The sequence below is a fragment of the Macaca nemestrina genome, chromosome 17, assembly GCF_043159975.1.
Source record: "Macaca nemestrina isolate mMacNem1 chromosome 17, mMacNem.hap1, whole genome shotgun sequence".
NCBI lineage: Eukaryota > Metazoa > Chordata > Mammalia > Primates > Cercopithecidae > Macaca > Macaca nemestrina.
In genome coordinates, this window is record NC_092141.1 from 41,440,150 (window position 1) to 41,454,902 (window position 14,753).

General features: G+C 38.8%; 1 protein-coding gene across 5 annotated transcripts in view; it reads right to left on the reverse strand.

Annotated features, from left to right (window-relative positions):
- The window catches only part of LOC105485184 (myosin ID), a 378,692-nt gene that overhangs the window by 352,583 nt on the left and 11,356 nt on the right, over positions 1–14,753 (reverse strand). Inside the window, exon 1 of one of the 5 annotated variants that reach the window (XM_071082693.1) lies at positions 12,801–13,532. The exons of the other annotated variants lie outside the window; for them this stretch is intronic. The gene's annotated coding sequence lies outside the window, so the exon portion shown is untranslated. Of the gene's footprint in view, positions 1–12,800; positions 13,533–14,753 lie in introns of those variants that run through there. 5 annotated transcript variants of the gene reach the window in all.

The following is a 14,753-nucleotide window of genomic DNA, read 5'->3' on the forward strand; positions in this document are numbered from 1 at the left end:
AAACATGTAGTAACACATGTAAAACTGGAACACAAAATCTCTTAAAAATTAAGTGTTTTCATCTTACAGCTGTAAAAATATGTTTGAAGCCCAAATTGTGGACTTTTGTGTCCCTTCTACAGTTTAAAACAAAACACAGAAGGAAATACACTTCACTATCATGACATGTCATCCACAAATTATATGTCTAACCCTTGAGCTTCTTTTAGAAACTCTCCTCACTAATTTGCCTGTGTTTTTGAATAGCAAGTAATATGTTTTCAATCATGAAAGGTTACAGGGAAATTTTTGTGGTAAAAACTGGCCTTCCACTGGCATAAAAATCATCAGTCTTACTGCAATCCTTTGGGAAATAACTTTTTTTTCCATTATTGTCAAGCAACTTTCAAACCAGTTTAATAGCTACTGTTCTTGAGATGGCTCTTTACATCCTTTAAAACTGATGGCACTCAAGACCATGTAAGAGAAAACAATGATGGTAAGTTTCGTAAATGAGTTCTTTCTTTACAATATTTTGAGAGAGAATCAAACTATGTGAAGTTTTTAAAATAACAGTTATCCACTGATATTTAAATGGACAACTGCCCATCCTCCAATACATCACACACTCAGACCTCAACTATTGCATTACTCTTTCACCATGGGTACAACAATCCTATCAAAGAATGCAGTCATTTTATTCTGAAATAAAATTGTATTTGATATTAATTTTTGTAAGTTTTCTTCAGGAAAAAATGTCTGAGCAGTACAAAAACTAAGTGACTTTTGTAAGTGCTCTATTTGCCTCTCTTTCATTGTTACTCTGCATTTCCTCTGATTAAACACTACTCCACTTCTGTAATATGAAGTAATTTTGCACAGGAATAACACAGTAGAGTAATGCTGCCTGATTTTTTTTCTTCTCCCTAACTCACTCTTATGTACCCTGTTTCTTGTTTGTTTGAGATACACCATATAAGGATATACCAAGTTTTCTAAAACTTAACTACAAGCATTAGTGAATTTGAGGGGAATGGAGTCTTATCAAGGCTTGGATTGGGCTTGATCACCTACTTACCATGGGAGTCAATCTCCGTCTCTTTTTTCTTATTGGAGAATGAACCTCCCTGTACCTACTTTAAATTTAAGTTAGTTAAGAGCACTTACGAAAATATTTTGTTTTCAGATGACCAACTGTTTACTTCATTTCTCCCCTGCACCTAGGCTGCCAAGTACTATTTAAAAAAAAAAAAAAAAAAACAACTCAGGTTGACCAACTGGAAACTCTATAAATCCATGGAGTTCAACATCAGGAGGACCTCTGGCACTGTCTGGTGATCCTTGTACTTGTCCTTCAACAGCTCCCAAATCAGAAGGTAAACCTATTCACTCTTACCTCAAGCTGATGTTTCTACCATTCCCCTCACTCTCGGCCAACATCTTGCCTTCTATTTCACAAAGCAAAATAAAATCCAATAGACAGAAACAACTCCGACTTCCTGCCACTTTACCTACATCCACCCTAATCCTAACCACCTTTTTTCCTGAGCCTGCAAAAGAGGCAGCCCCAGAGCTCTGGAACCCATCCTCTCTCACTTCCTCAAGCATCTTGTTCCATCAGTGATCAACTCCAATTCCCACAAACATGCCTAAGACTCTTCACCTTTAAAAACAACACAATATTTTTCACCAGTTCTGCAGCCCTTCTACCGAACTGTCCATATCCACCTCATCTACTCCTCAGTTCACTGTAACCTGGCTTACTCCCTACCATTCTACCAAGGCCGCCCATCATCAAACTCAATGGGCTCCTCCATTGTTTGCTTACGTGATCTCTCTACAGCAGCGGCCCCCAAACTTTTAGGCACCAGGGGCAGGTTCTGTGGAAGACAATTTCTCCATGGACCCAAAATGGTGGTTTCAGGGTGAAACTGTTCCACCTCGGATCATCAGGCATTAGAGTCTCATAAGGACTGCGCACCGTAGATCTCTCACACGCGCAGTTTGCAATAGGGTTTGCACTCCTCTGAAAATCTAATGCTGCTGATCTGACAGGAGGCGGAGCTCAGGCTGTATTGCTTGCTGGCTCACTGCTCACCTCCTGATGTGCTGCCCAGCCTGGTTCCTAACAGGCCACCGTACGGGTCAGGGCCTGGGGTTTGGGACCCCTGATCTACAGCATTTACTACTGCTGTTGTTTTCTTCTAGAAATTCTCTCCTCCGTTAGTTTCTCTCATACCATTACTTTCTAGCTTATTTCTTTTATTGACTCTTCTTCCCCTAAAATCTTCCAATGTTAGAACTGTCCGCCAGCGGAAGTAGAAATTGATATGACCATTTTGAAAAACACTTGATGAAATGTAAAGCTTTTTTGTTTGGTTGTTTTTTGAGACAGGGTCTCACTCTGTTACCCAGGCTGGTGTGATCTCAGTTCACTGCAACCTCTGCCTCCCAGGTTCCAGCGATTCTCTCAACTCAGTCTCCCCAGTAGCTGGGACCATGGGCACACGCTACCACACCCGGCTAGTTTTTGTATATTTTGGTAGAGATGGGGTTTCACCATGTTGACCAGGCTGGTCTCAAACTCCTAACCTCAGGTGATCCACCCACCTCGGCCTCCCAAATTCCTGGCATTACAGGCGTGAGCCACTGCGCCCAAACAAAATGTAAAGTTTTACATTTGTTTATGTCTTGTAGCCAAGTTCTTCTACTTCTAGGAATCCATACCAAGAAGCATTGTGATCTTAGAGAAACAATTTTTGTACAGATGTATTATTTATAATACTAATATGATATTATGCTTGAATTAATGGTAAACAGGGTGCAAAATTGTCTGTAGAGTGTCATCTCAACTATGTGGCAAATACAGGCATAGTTTTTTCCTAACAGTGATTTTCTTGGGGAATGAGAATTGAATTATGGGTGAATATTATTATCTTATTGTCTTTATATATTTCTATATTTTTCAATTTTTCTACAAGAATCATGTATTTATAGATTTAGATTAAAAAAAGAAACAATTTTGAGAAACAAATCAGAGGTCCAAAAGATCTTTTTTTGAAAGATAGTATTTACCTTCACTTCTCACTGTATACATTCTCTATCTAATAAGGTAATCTCGTATATTTGAAAAGCGTCAAATGTCATCATATACAGATGACTCTAACACCTATGTCCCGACTACACACCACTCTACTGTGCTTCAAAACTGTACAGTACAGTACTTCCATCTGGCTACTAGACAATTCCGTGTGATGGCTCACAAGAACAATAGCCTCTGCCTGTTATCTTACCTTCTAACCCACACTCCAAGTTTTCTTTCCTCTTGCATCTCTACTCTTTGTAAACAGCACCATCAACCCCAAACTCCTACTTTAGGTAAGTAGGTGAACCAGACTAGAAATCAAATATGAAAGCCGATCAATTCTACCTTCTCAATAGATATGAAAACCATGCTTCTGTGTCTCTCTTCCCACTTTCTCACTAGTCTCACTTGGACTCTTTCAACAATTTCCTAAATGTTCTCTCTACTTCCAGCTTCAGTCATGTGATTATATATATATATCTCCTTCATTAACACCACAGTCTTCTAAAATGTAAGTCTGATCAAGTCATTTCCCTAATTAAAATCCTTCAATGGCTCCCCATCACCCCATAATAAAATAAAAACTCTTTAGCATGGGATTTGATGAATTCTTATTCTATGGCCAACTTGTCAACTTCCTGCTCACCCTTTAGTTCAAACATCTCCTTTGATGCTTCCCTTTACCTCCCAGAAATAGTTGGATGCATCCTCCTCTGAGTTCCTGGGGCATGTCATCCATATCTCCATCATAGCATGGATTACACTGCTGTAATTATTTCTATGTCTGTCTTTCCCTATAGACCTGGATTACACAGGGACAAGGAAAGGATTCTATTCATTTTTGTATCTCTAAAAACCTAGCATACAGTTGATGGATAATTAACTGCTAATTGCTTAAATGAATGATTTGGCTCACAAACAAAAAGTACATGATGGATTAACAAATTACGGATCTTTTTTTCCACACATCTGAACCAATGCTCTAGAATCAATATATGCAAGATGGCAAATTTACCCAATAAATTTGTCAATAAATTATTGAAACAAACAGTAAATTCAACATTATGAAGCATGGTACCTGCTTCAGGTTCAAATAACTGTCTCGCAGTGATATTTAAAGTATGCACATTTTAAACTTAATTATTAGAATGTTCCCCCAACCTCTTAGTTCCTCTTAGGTATACACTTGAAAGTTACCTTTCATAGCCACTGATTTCAAATATAGGCAAAAATTATGTTAGTTTCCTAAAAATAGAACGAAAATGCAAATACTCTTTTTACTAGCAATATCAACAATTTCAGCATACTGGAATCAGTCCAAACTAAAGAAAAATAAAATAACCTTTTTACTCCATGGAAAATTTCTTTTACATTAATTGTAAGCATAGGCAATAGGTAATCCTGGGGAATTTTAGCTTATTAATCAGAATCATCATTAAGATCTAACTCATAAGAGCTTATATGAAGGAATAAAAATGGATCCTGGCAGAGTAGACTAGTAAAAATTTATGAAACTCTGAAAAACAGATCTCTTCCTTACTTAGCCATTCAAAATTCCTCACAAGTGAGTCACCGTCCTCCAAGAAAGGCAAAGTTCCACCTGAAATAAACCTGAATGTGAAAAGCTTGCACATCTAAAGGAATCAACTTCAGTTTTTTTCTGGGCTAAAGGGGGAAATCATTGGTGAAGCCAATGGCAAACAACAAATAATCAAGAAATAATTCTTGCTTCACTTTGGGATACATTATACACTTTATGCAGTGGTAACAGATTTAATTTTATTTGACAAACTAACATCAGAATTAGTTTGTACTCCCTGTACACAGACCAACTGGGCCAGGTTAACACAGTAAAAACATTTATGGGAGTAAAAACATCCCATAAATGTGCAATTCTTGAAAGGCATCTGAAACTCAAAATAAAATCAGAAAGTGATTTGACACGTAATAAACACAGGGTAAAGGTTGAATAGGCACAATAAAGTCCGTAACTATAGCTACAGAATACATGAATTGAAAGTAGAGAGCTGTAAGTAGAGTTTTCTGGAATGAGGGCACTGGCTGAATCTGCACGCTTTATTGAGTTGCTGTACTGTGGTCCCTATGAAGATGCCAACATATGATATACAAATGTATATGTGTACATGTGCGAGTGTAGCTTCACTCACACACTCATGCACACATCCCATATTTGGCGGTTACTCTTGCAGTCTCTGCAAATCCAAGGAAGTCATGACATACACCTTCAACTAACAATAAAATTGTTTGTTCTTCCCCATTGGCTGCAATGAGGTTTATGATGCCATGTATAAGGTCAAAGGATTGCTACAAACCCTTAATTGCTTGCTGATTTTTATACTGTTTCCTCAATGATTTCCTTGAGGGCTCCTTGTGGCCTTTTTAAAAAACACATTTTTACTGAAGTACAACCATCATACATAAGAATATACACATCTTTAGTATATATAACCACTGCCTGTGCCAAGAAGATTTGTTCCCTGCACCCCCAGATACCCTCCTTTAGTCTCCTCCTAATTACTGTCCCCTCTGTCTTCTCCAAAAATAACCATGATCCTGACTTCTTACAGCATAGATTAGTGTTGCTTGTTTTTGAATTCTATATAAATGGAAGCATAGAGTCGGTATTGTTTTGTGTCTGGCTTCTTTTGCTCAATGTTATGATTGTGAGATTAATTCATGCTGATGTATGTAGCTGTAATTCATTCAATTTTGTTGTCATCTAGCATTCTATTGTATGAATACAATTTATTTTTCCATCCCACAGTTGACGGTCACCTTTGTTTTTTCCCAGGTTTCGACTCCTACTCCTATTGCATTTTAACATCTAACATAATAATTTCCCCCTTTATTTCTACACTGCAGTAGCTGCAGGTCTAGTATTACTTCTTGCATGCCTAATATCATTCATTCACTTAAAATCTTTGGCAACTATTACAGATCAAAATAGGTCTGCAGAACCCAAAATAAATTGAGAGAAAGAGGTCACAACAGAGTAAACAATACATGTCGTGAAACATACTCATCTCTGGAACGCACAGCGCAGAGCTCTTTGGATGAGGCTGTCTGAGGCGCTAACTCATGGATCCATGCTATGATAGTCTGTAGGGCTAGCTTTCATTAGCTGAGAGTATATTCATTCTTATTCTCTTGTTCTCCTTTTACTCTCATTTTTAAGGAAGGTATTTCAGAATGACAGCATTATAATGACGGTACCGAATTTTGCAGCTTTAAACAAAATGTATCTTAGTTGCCATCAATCAGAATGTGCATGCAGATGCTATTCTTGGATGATTTTTTTTTTTTCTTTTTGAAATGGTGTAGACCACACAGCAGCTACACTATGGTCAGTGAGACCACCCTTCCTGGGAACACAAAGACTTCTATTGTATGAGGGAGAGACATGGGCAATTTCAGCAAAAAGCATAGGAGCCTTCATCCTCTTCATGTCTGCTGCTCCAGATTCCAGCACTTCACATCTCCTCAGATATCTCATCCTTTGCAGAAGACTCTCTGTCCTCTCAAATGTCTTTCTCTGTCGACTGCCTCCTTCCCATCATTACTTATTCACACTCAACTCTCTTGACTTAAAAAGTAGCAGAAAAACAAAAACCTATAGCTATGGTCTTCTCTCCTTTCCTTTAAAACACACTTCTTGAAAGCAGTATCACCACTCAGTCTCTAGTTCTTCACCCCTACTGACTGTTTAACCCACTACAAACTATTTTCCACCTCTACCCCTCCACTGAGACGACCTTAATGAAAGTCATCAATGCCCTCTTGGATGCTGTACTTAATGGACACCTCTTCATCTTTCTCTTCCTTGGTGTTTCTCAAGTGTGCAACTTTGCTGACCCCTCTCTTCTCAACTTCTGTGATATCATACTTTCCTGTTTTCTTCCAACCTCCATGGACACTCCTCTTCAGACTCCTCTTAGGATCCTTATTATTCTGACTGTCCCTTAAATATAGATCTCTTTGAAGGTTCAATCCTTGGCCCTTTTCTTACATTTTATGCTCATTTTTGATCATCTAAATCTCAGAGTCATGTTCTATGAGCACTTCAATCTCAACATGAGAACAAGTATTGGGAAACATCCTCCTTTTTCCAATATTCTTCTCAATATTCTACACATATAGTCATCCCCTCCCCCCAAGTCTATATCACTGCTCTCTATTCCTTTCCATATGTATCAAGCAGGGGTAGCAGAAAGGTCAAGCACTTTGAAGTCCTGTCAGTCTGGCTTCAAATTCAAACTGCTTTTTAATTAGTTATGTGACTTTGACAAAGCCATCTTCTCTCTCTGTAAACACGTTTCACACCTGTATAACACCTATCTTGTGGGGTTGAATAGATAATAAGAGGTTAATGAGTGAAAACCACCTAACGCTGCACCTGATGATGCCTTGTAGCTGTCCCAATAATTAGTTTCCTTCCCATTTTCCATTTTATGGAATCTATAATCCCAGCACTTTGGGAGGACGAGGTGGGCAGATCATGAGGTCAGGAGATCGAGACCATCCTAGCTAACACGGTGAAATCCCGTCTCTACTAAAAATATAACAAATTAGCCAGGTGTGGTGGTGGGAGCCTGTAGTCCCAGCTACTCGGGAGGCTGAGGCAGGGGAATGGCGTGAACCCAGGAGGCGGAGCTTGTAGTGAGCCAAAACTGCACCACTGCACTCCAGCCTGGGTGCCAGAGTAAGACTCCATCTCAAAAAAAAAAAAAAAAAAGAAGAATCCTTTAACCCTGTCAGACTGGTCTTCTCACTGTCCCGGAACATGTCACACCATTCACAGAGGCACCCCTGCATGGAATGCTCTCCCTTGCCATTCTTACTTCATGCATAGCTAAGTCTTATTCACATTCCAGCATTTAGCCCAATCCCTTAATCGATAAAGGGCTTCCTTAGCCACCAAAGCTCAGACTCCTCAGAAATTTCCTCCACATGTGAACTGTAGAATATTGGTACTAATCATTTATTATATGCTACTTTTGGGGGTTACATATCTTTTCATTCTATTTATCTCCAATTACATCATTATTCTTGGAATGAATTATATGTAGTCCTCAGTATACACAGTTTCTAGCAAAAAGCTTTAAGTAATACCTGTTGATTGGTAATTTGTTAATTGTTAATTTGCAATAACTGAAGGCATAACATCATTTAATATTTTCAACTATTACTTTAAAATATCCATTTAGACAACTGGAATCTTAGAATATATGACTTTAGAAGCCATGTAGAACAATATTCCAGATGCACAACATCTCTTTACAAGAACCTAATGAGTGAATTTTTAACTCCAGTTTCAGTAAGTTCACATGACCAGAAACTCATTACCTTCTTTGGGAACCATTTGATGTCTAAGTAGCAGTTCCATAATACAACTATCAATACCAGGAGATTAACACATGATATACTGCTAAGATTTAATTCTTGAACCCCATTCAAACTCTACCAAATGCCCCAATAAATGTCCCTTATAGCAAAAGGATACAGTTCAACATCATGCTTCACCTTTAGTTGTTATGTCTTGTTATTCTTATTGCTTCTAGAATACTTCCTCAGTCTTTCTTGGAATTTAACATTTTTGAAGGTTACAGGCTACTTAAAGACTGGCCTTCAATTTGAGCTTGCTAGGTGTTTCCTCTGATTAGATTCAGGTTATGCATCTTTAGCAGGAATGTCACAGAGGAAGTAATGCTGTGTTTTTCTCATTGCACCTGATCACATGGTACATGATTCTGATCTGTCCCGTTTCTGATATTGTTCATTTTGATCACTTCATTAAGGTAGCATCTGTCAGGCTTCTCCACTGTAACAATAATCTTTTTTTCTTTGATATTAATTAATTGAACATTTTGTAGGGAGATACTAAGTAAATATCCCATTCCTCATCAAACTTCAAAAGTTATTTATTACTTCATGTTAAGTATGGACTCATGGTTTCCGATTTCACTTTGATGATTAAACTGACCCAGATTTAGCTAGTGGGTACTCACTTAAGCTACTTTCTGAATCTGTTTTACATTTTTCATCATTCTTTGAGGATTTCCTAGATTTCTGATACAAGATCCCCCCGGCTCACCTTGTATTAATATTTACTCTGCCACAACCCTGGAATTATCCATTTCTCCACAGAGCCCTGATTTCTTTCAGTGGAGGATGGTACTAGGTGTAACCATTGCTATTATATTAAGGTATCACTGCTCCCAGGTCCTCACAATGGACAGAGATTGGGAATATATGATGTATGGATATACGTGGATACACATTCACATTTATATTTACTCCTCTGTCTAGCTGTATATTGAAAACTTCTGATTCCAATCTAGCTACAAAAGGTTGATTGTACTTATCCCCTTTCCATATTTGGAGCTCTCTTTCATGACCATGAGAAACCTGACTCCATTATCCTTAACATATTTACTTATTTGTCAATCTCCCTGTTTATCACTTATCTCCCACTGCTGTCACCAAGACCATGCCAGCACAGATGCTCTTTCTCCATACTCAGGTCCTCATGCATTGGCCCCCTCTTTACTCAACTTGGCTCCAAACTCTAATCTGGGCCCCTGTGGCTCCCCTTCCCCTGGGATGGATGCCTACCATGCTGTGCCCCAACCCAATGGCTTTAGGACCAAATTCTTCAGGAGGAAGAGAAGAGGAGGAAGAAAAGGAGCAGAAAGATAAATCTACATCTCTTCACTTTTACCCACTGGCATGAATTCTGTCTTTTGGGGTCTCCCATAATAAACATAATCAATTCATATGCAAGTATTTGAGGTTGGTGTTCACATCTTGTCTTGTTCCTTCAGTCATTCCTTAAACGACGTATTTTCAAGTACCCTCATCATATTGAGCATTCTTTTCTGAATAAATCCTATTCTGTCTACATAGCTTGTAAAACTGTAGAGGAAACACTTTTGGTTGCCTATCCACTATCCTATCCTGCCCCTAAAATTCCTTCTTTCCTAAAGAAGCCTGATTTTGTTCAGGTATCCACTCCCTTCCATAGAGCTATATGCTGCAGGAAATGTGAAATCTACCATCAGCGCCTGACTATTCAATCATGATAACCACATTCCTCTTACCAGTGACAGGTTTAATAATGGGCATGTGACCAAATGCTAACTAATGAGACATGTAAGGAAGTCTTCTGGGGGCCTTCCTAAGCAAGGAGCACAACACAAGCACACAGCTCACTCTCCTTCCTCAGGACATTACTGTGCCTGGGTGGGATGCATAGAACTGTTGCAACGACCTTCCACCAGCTGAGGATGAAACCAGCACAACAAGAAGGGCAGGACCAAAGGGATCACAGACAAGTGGAGGCAGAGTTCTTAGGGACTGGCCAGTTGTGTGAGATAACATGTTTCTTGTTGTGTGAGATAACATGTTTCTTTTCTGTTTAAGCCAGTTTGGTCCGGTTTTCTTTTTAGCTGCCCCCAACAGCATTCTGACTGATACAGAGTGAAGCCAGCAATCACACAACCCTCCAGGAGAGGTGTGATAAGCTAGGGAACTTCCAAGTCCCTGTATTTCCTCTGACACAGCCCAAGTCAATGGTGACACATAACATAGACTACTAAGACGTCCACCTTTCTCACACCTACAACAATGTTATTTTATATTTGTATTGTTAAAGTGTTGCCCTTCAATAGAGAACTAGAGGTTTACTTATTATTTACATTGTTAGCTTTTCCATTGTTTCAACTTGTTCAGGTCTTTTAAGTGAGAATAATAAAGGAAACTGAAGAGTTGTTACTTGACTGCAAAGCAACAGAGCCAGGAATAGGGCAAAAACAGAATAATAAACACAAAGCTAGGAGACAGGAGACTTTTGCCCCCATAGTAAATGTGCCACTAGACTAGTAAAAAGTCCTGACTTTCTATGTTTCTAACTTCATGCATCTATACAACAGTGAGGAACCTCAAGATTCCCTTCTGGCATTAAAATTATATGACTCAAGAGACTTCATCAGAGAATTCATGGCTCAGAATTTCTCTCTGGCTTGAAGCATAAAATCAAGAAAAGTAAATCCCCCCAAATCAGTGGTAGCCCATTAGTCATTATCAAGATTTACTTATTTCAAATCAACAAAACACTGCCCTTGGGCTACTCACTCCAAGAAACAGCTCTATTACACTATAGAGATCAAGTCTGGGCTGTATTTGTGTTTACTCTTAGTAGAGGAAATGTGTAGAAAGCAATTGCCAAATCTGCACCCAATTCACGAATGTGACAAAAAATAAACATTCAGCCATCTCCCAGACCAGAGAGATTATAGGAGCTAAATGAAAGAAAGCCCAGATAGTTATAAATGTGCTGTCACCATGATGTAAAGCCCTTCAATTGCTCCCCAACATACTTAAGTTTTGAATCTTGGGATTTTATGTCCCAAGCCCCTTCGGCAAAGTGTGGTCCCTGATGAGTGCTCCATCTTCACCTGCCCCTACTTTGCCTGCCTTACTCGGCCCAAAGACTCTAGCCTCACTGGATGCCTTTCAGTTTCAGAAACTGATTGAGTCTATCTAAAAATATGTCTCGGCCAGATGCCATGGCTCACACCTGTAATTCCAACACTGGGAGGCCAAGGCAGGTGTGGATCACTTGAGCTCATAAGTTTGAGACCAGCCTGGGCAACATCGTGAAACCCCGTCTCTACAAAAAATACAAAAATTAGCTGGGCATGGTGGTACATGCCTGTAGTCCCAGCTACTTGGGAGGCTGAGGTAGGAGACTAGCTTGAGCCCAGGAGGTGGAGGTTGCAGTGAGCTGAGATTGTGCCACTGCACTCCAGCCTGGGCAACAGAGTCAGACCTTGTCTCAATAAATAAATAATCAATAAAAGTATGTCTCTTTGTCTTCTCTCTCTCTCCTCCCTGAGTGTTCCCCTGCCCCTAACCTCTCCCCCAACACTCACACATTCTGCAGCCTTCTGATCTTGCTTAAAGCTATCTTCCCCATAAAGTGCCCTCCCTGTGACACACCTACGAACTTGGACACGTCACTTCCATTTCCCCTATGGGAACTCTGCTCTTTCTCTTCATAGCACTTATTACTACTTGTAGTTATCCTTTTGTTTGTTTACTGGTTTAGTATGTTCCCCTTGCTGGTTTATCAGCTCCATGAGAACAAGAACCATGTCTGTCTGGGTTGCTCCTGCATATCCAGAAAAGAATAAAGACAACGTGGTTGCCATCATACTTTCAAAGGCATCTTAATGGCATGGAAAAACATTTAAGATACTATGCTGTGTGAAAAAACAGTTTACAAAGCTATATGTTGTATAAGCAGGAAGATTCCAAATTTTTGAATATGTACATTTTTATATGTCTAGAAAAGATTGTACAGGAAATAAATCAAGGTATTAACAAGGAGGGTGGGATTATATATTTTTGTATGGAGAATCTGAGGACAGAAAATACATACATAGTATGCTAAAAGTGGACAACCATAACCATCAGGTGAAAAAATGGAAAACTCGTTATAAGGATAAAGAATAAAGTGTGATTATCAAATGATTAAATTGATTTAATAATCAAAACAGAACTGAGAACACTGATTATCTGGATAAGTTGTAACACATTTGTTAATATGTCAGTCAGCTCACATTACAGTCATAGCAGTTTTAACAGAACACAACTGTGGAGCAAAAAACATTAGCCAAGGACAGGGGCTCCGAGCCTGGCTGCATATGAGACTCACCTGGGCACTACGGAGGCTTAATACATCACCATCTCCAGGAGATGGAGTCCAGGGAATCTGCGTGTTTTAAAAGCTGGGTGATCGTGACACAAGGCTGGATTTGGGAACCCCAGTCTAGGATAAATCAAGAAGCTGGAGAAGAGGTTACTTTCCAGTAAGTGTTTCAGATAAAATAGGAACCTGAGAGGTAGAGATGCAAACAGTAACAGATTCTGCCAATAGCAGCTGCCTACCGCAAGTCAACAAGCAGTCATAAATTGCACACAGTGTGGAAAAATCCACTCATCATGTTTGGTTTGTTCAACCACACAAATAATTCAAATACCAAGGGCAGTAATATGTTTTAGAGTAGCACCTTACCTACTTAGGACTCAGCTTGGCCTACTTGCCTTTCCAGCCAAACACAGCAAAGCAATAAAAAATACCTCTCAGCAGAGAAGATAAAAAACAGACGTCTTAAAACTCTTGCCCTACGACTGATACAGCCAAGATAACCCCTCAGTCTTCATTAGAACATATTAACTCCTTTTTTATACACCCTTCTAATGAGCTCCGCTGACAGCCAAAACTCAGAGCAGATTACCTTTGTAAATTAAGAGGGGGAAGGGAATTCACGGAGAGGCACACAGAAAGCAACGACAGAAACTGAACCATGTATTTTTAAAAGTTAATTTAGATCAACTTAGTGTGGAACAAAACATTACAAATATGACAATAAATACCAAAGACATGAAAACAACTTTTTATAACTACAGTCATGATTATCTAAGTCATTAAGAAAAAGAATTAAATCACATTCTTTATATTCTGCTTAAGGAAGCAAAAATGAGAAGGCACGAACATCTGAGTGCCCTCTATGTGTAAAGAACAATAAACAACCCAGCTATTATCTCATTTGATGTAATAACCTTGTAGTGTAGGAATCAGTCTCATTTGAAGACGACTGGGCCATTAAAGGCTCAGAGAACTGAGGTAGATTTTTAAAGTTGTACCGCAGAAAGTAGCCATAGTGATGTCTAACTTTGAATAACTGAAATATTTCCTTTGCTCATTATTTTATACCACATTGCCACTTTTAAAGTAATTTTGGTTACAAGCATTTCTTTCTTCCTTTTTTTTTTTTTTTTTTTTTTTTTTTTTTTTTTTTGGTGTTTCCAAGGATAAAAGCCTTCTGGAAAAAAAATCATCTAAAACAGTTGTTTGCAAGCTGTTTTTCCAATGTGATAGCATTTTTTCCCAAATGACATATTCCTTGGAACCCCACTGTGCAGGAGCAGAGCTGCTCTGTTAAAAGCACCAGAGTGCCAGGGCCTGAAGCCCTACTCCACCTCTACCTGTAATCCAAGACTGCTCCTCAGGCACCTCCATGACCCAGGACACCACAGAATACAGATTTTTTTTTAAAAGCACCAATCTAAACAAGCTTAGTCCCTGGATTTGCTGTGTAAAAGCATGTCCCTTAGAAACACTCAACTAATAACACAAAGCTATATAAAGGCATCACAATGTTGTGAAAAGTTTGGTAGTATGGTAAAATGTAGTTAACTGACTAAGGCAAGCAACAACATGAGACTGCTCAAGATTACAGTGCCACTAATGTTTCCTGCTTTGTTGTATCATGTCAAGCTTCACATGTCTGAGTTCTACAAATGAGGAAGAAAAAAAAAAAAAAAAAAAAAGGAGAGAAACGTCTACCATTTCACAAAGGCCCAAAATCTATTTTAGTGGTTTTTTCCAAGAGTAACTGTAATTTCATTTTTCCTGTATTACCAAAAACTGAAGTTACTACAGAAAAATCAGATTATATAAACACATAAAATAGAATGCATTAAAAAGCATACATAAAATATAGTAAATGCATAGTTCAGCCAAGAATCAAAGATGCAGAAGTACTATGCATTTATTTGTTTATTCCGTGATAGAGGTGAAAATATTTTGTCCTTAAGGCCTCAG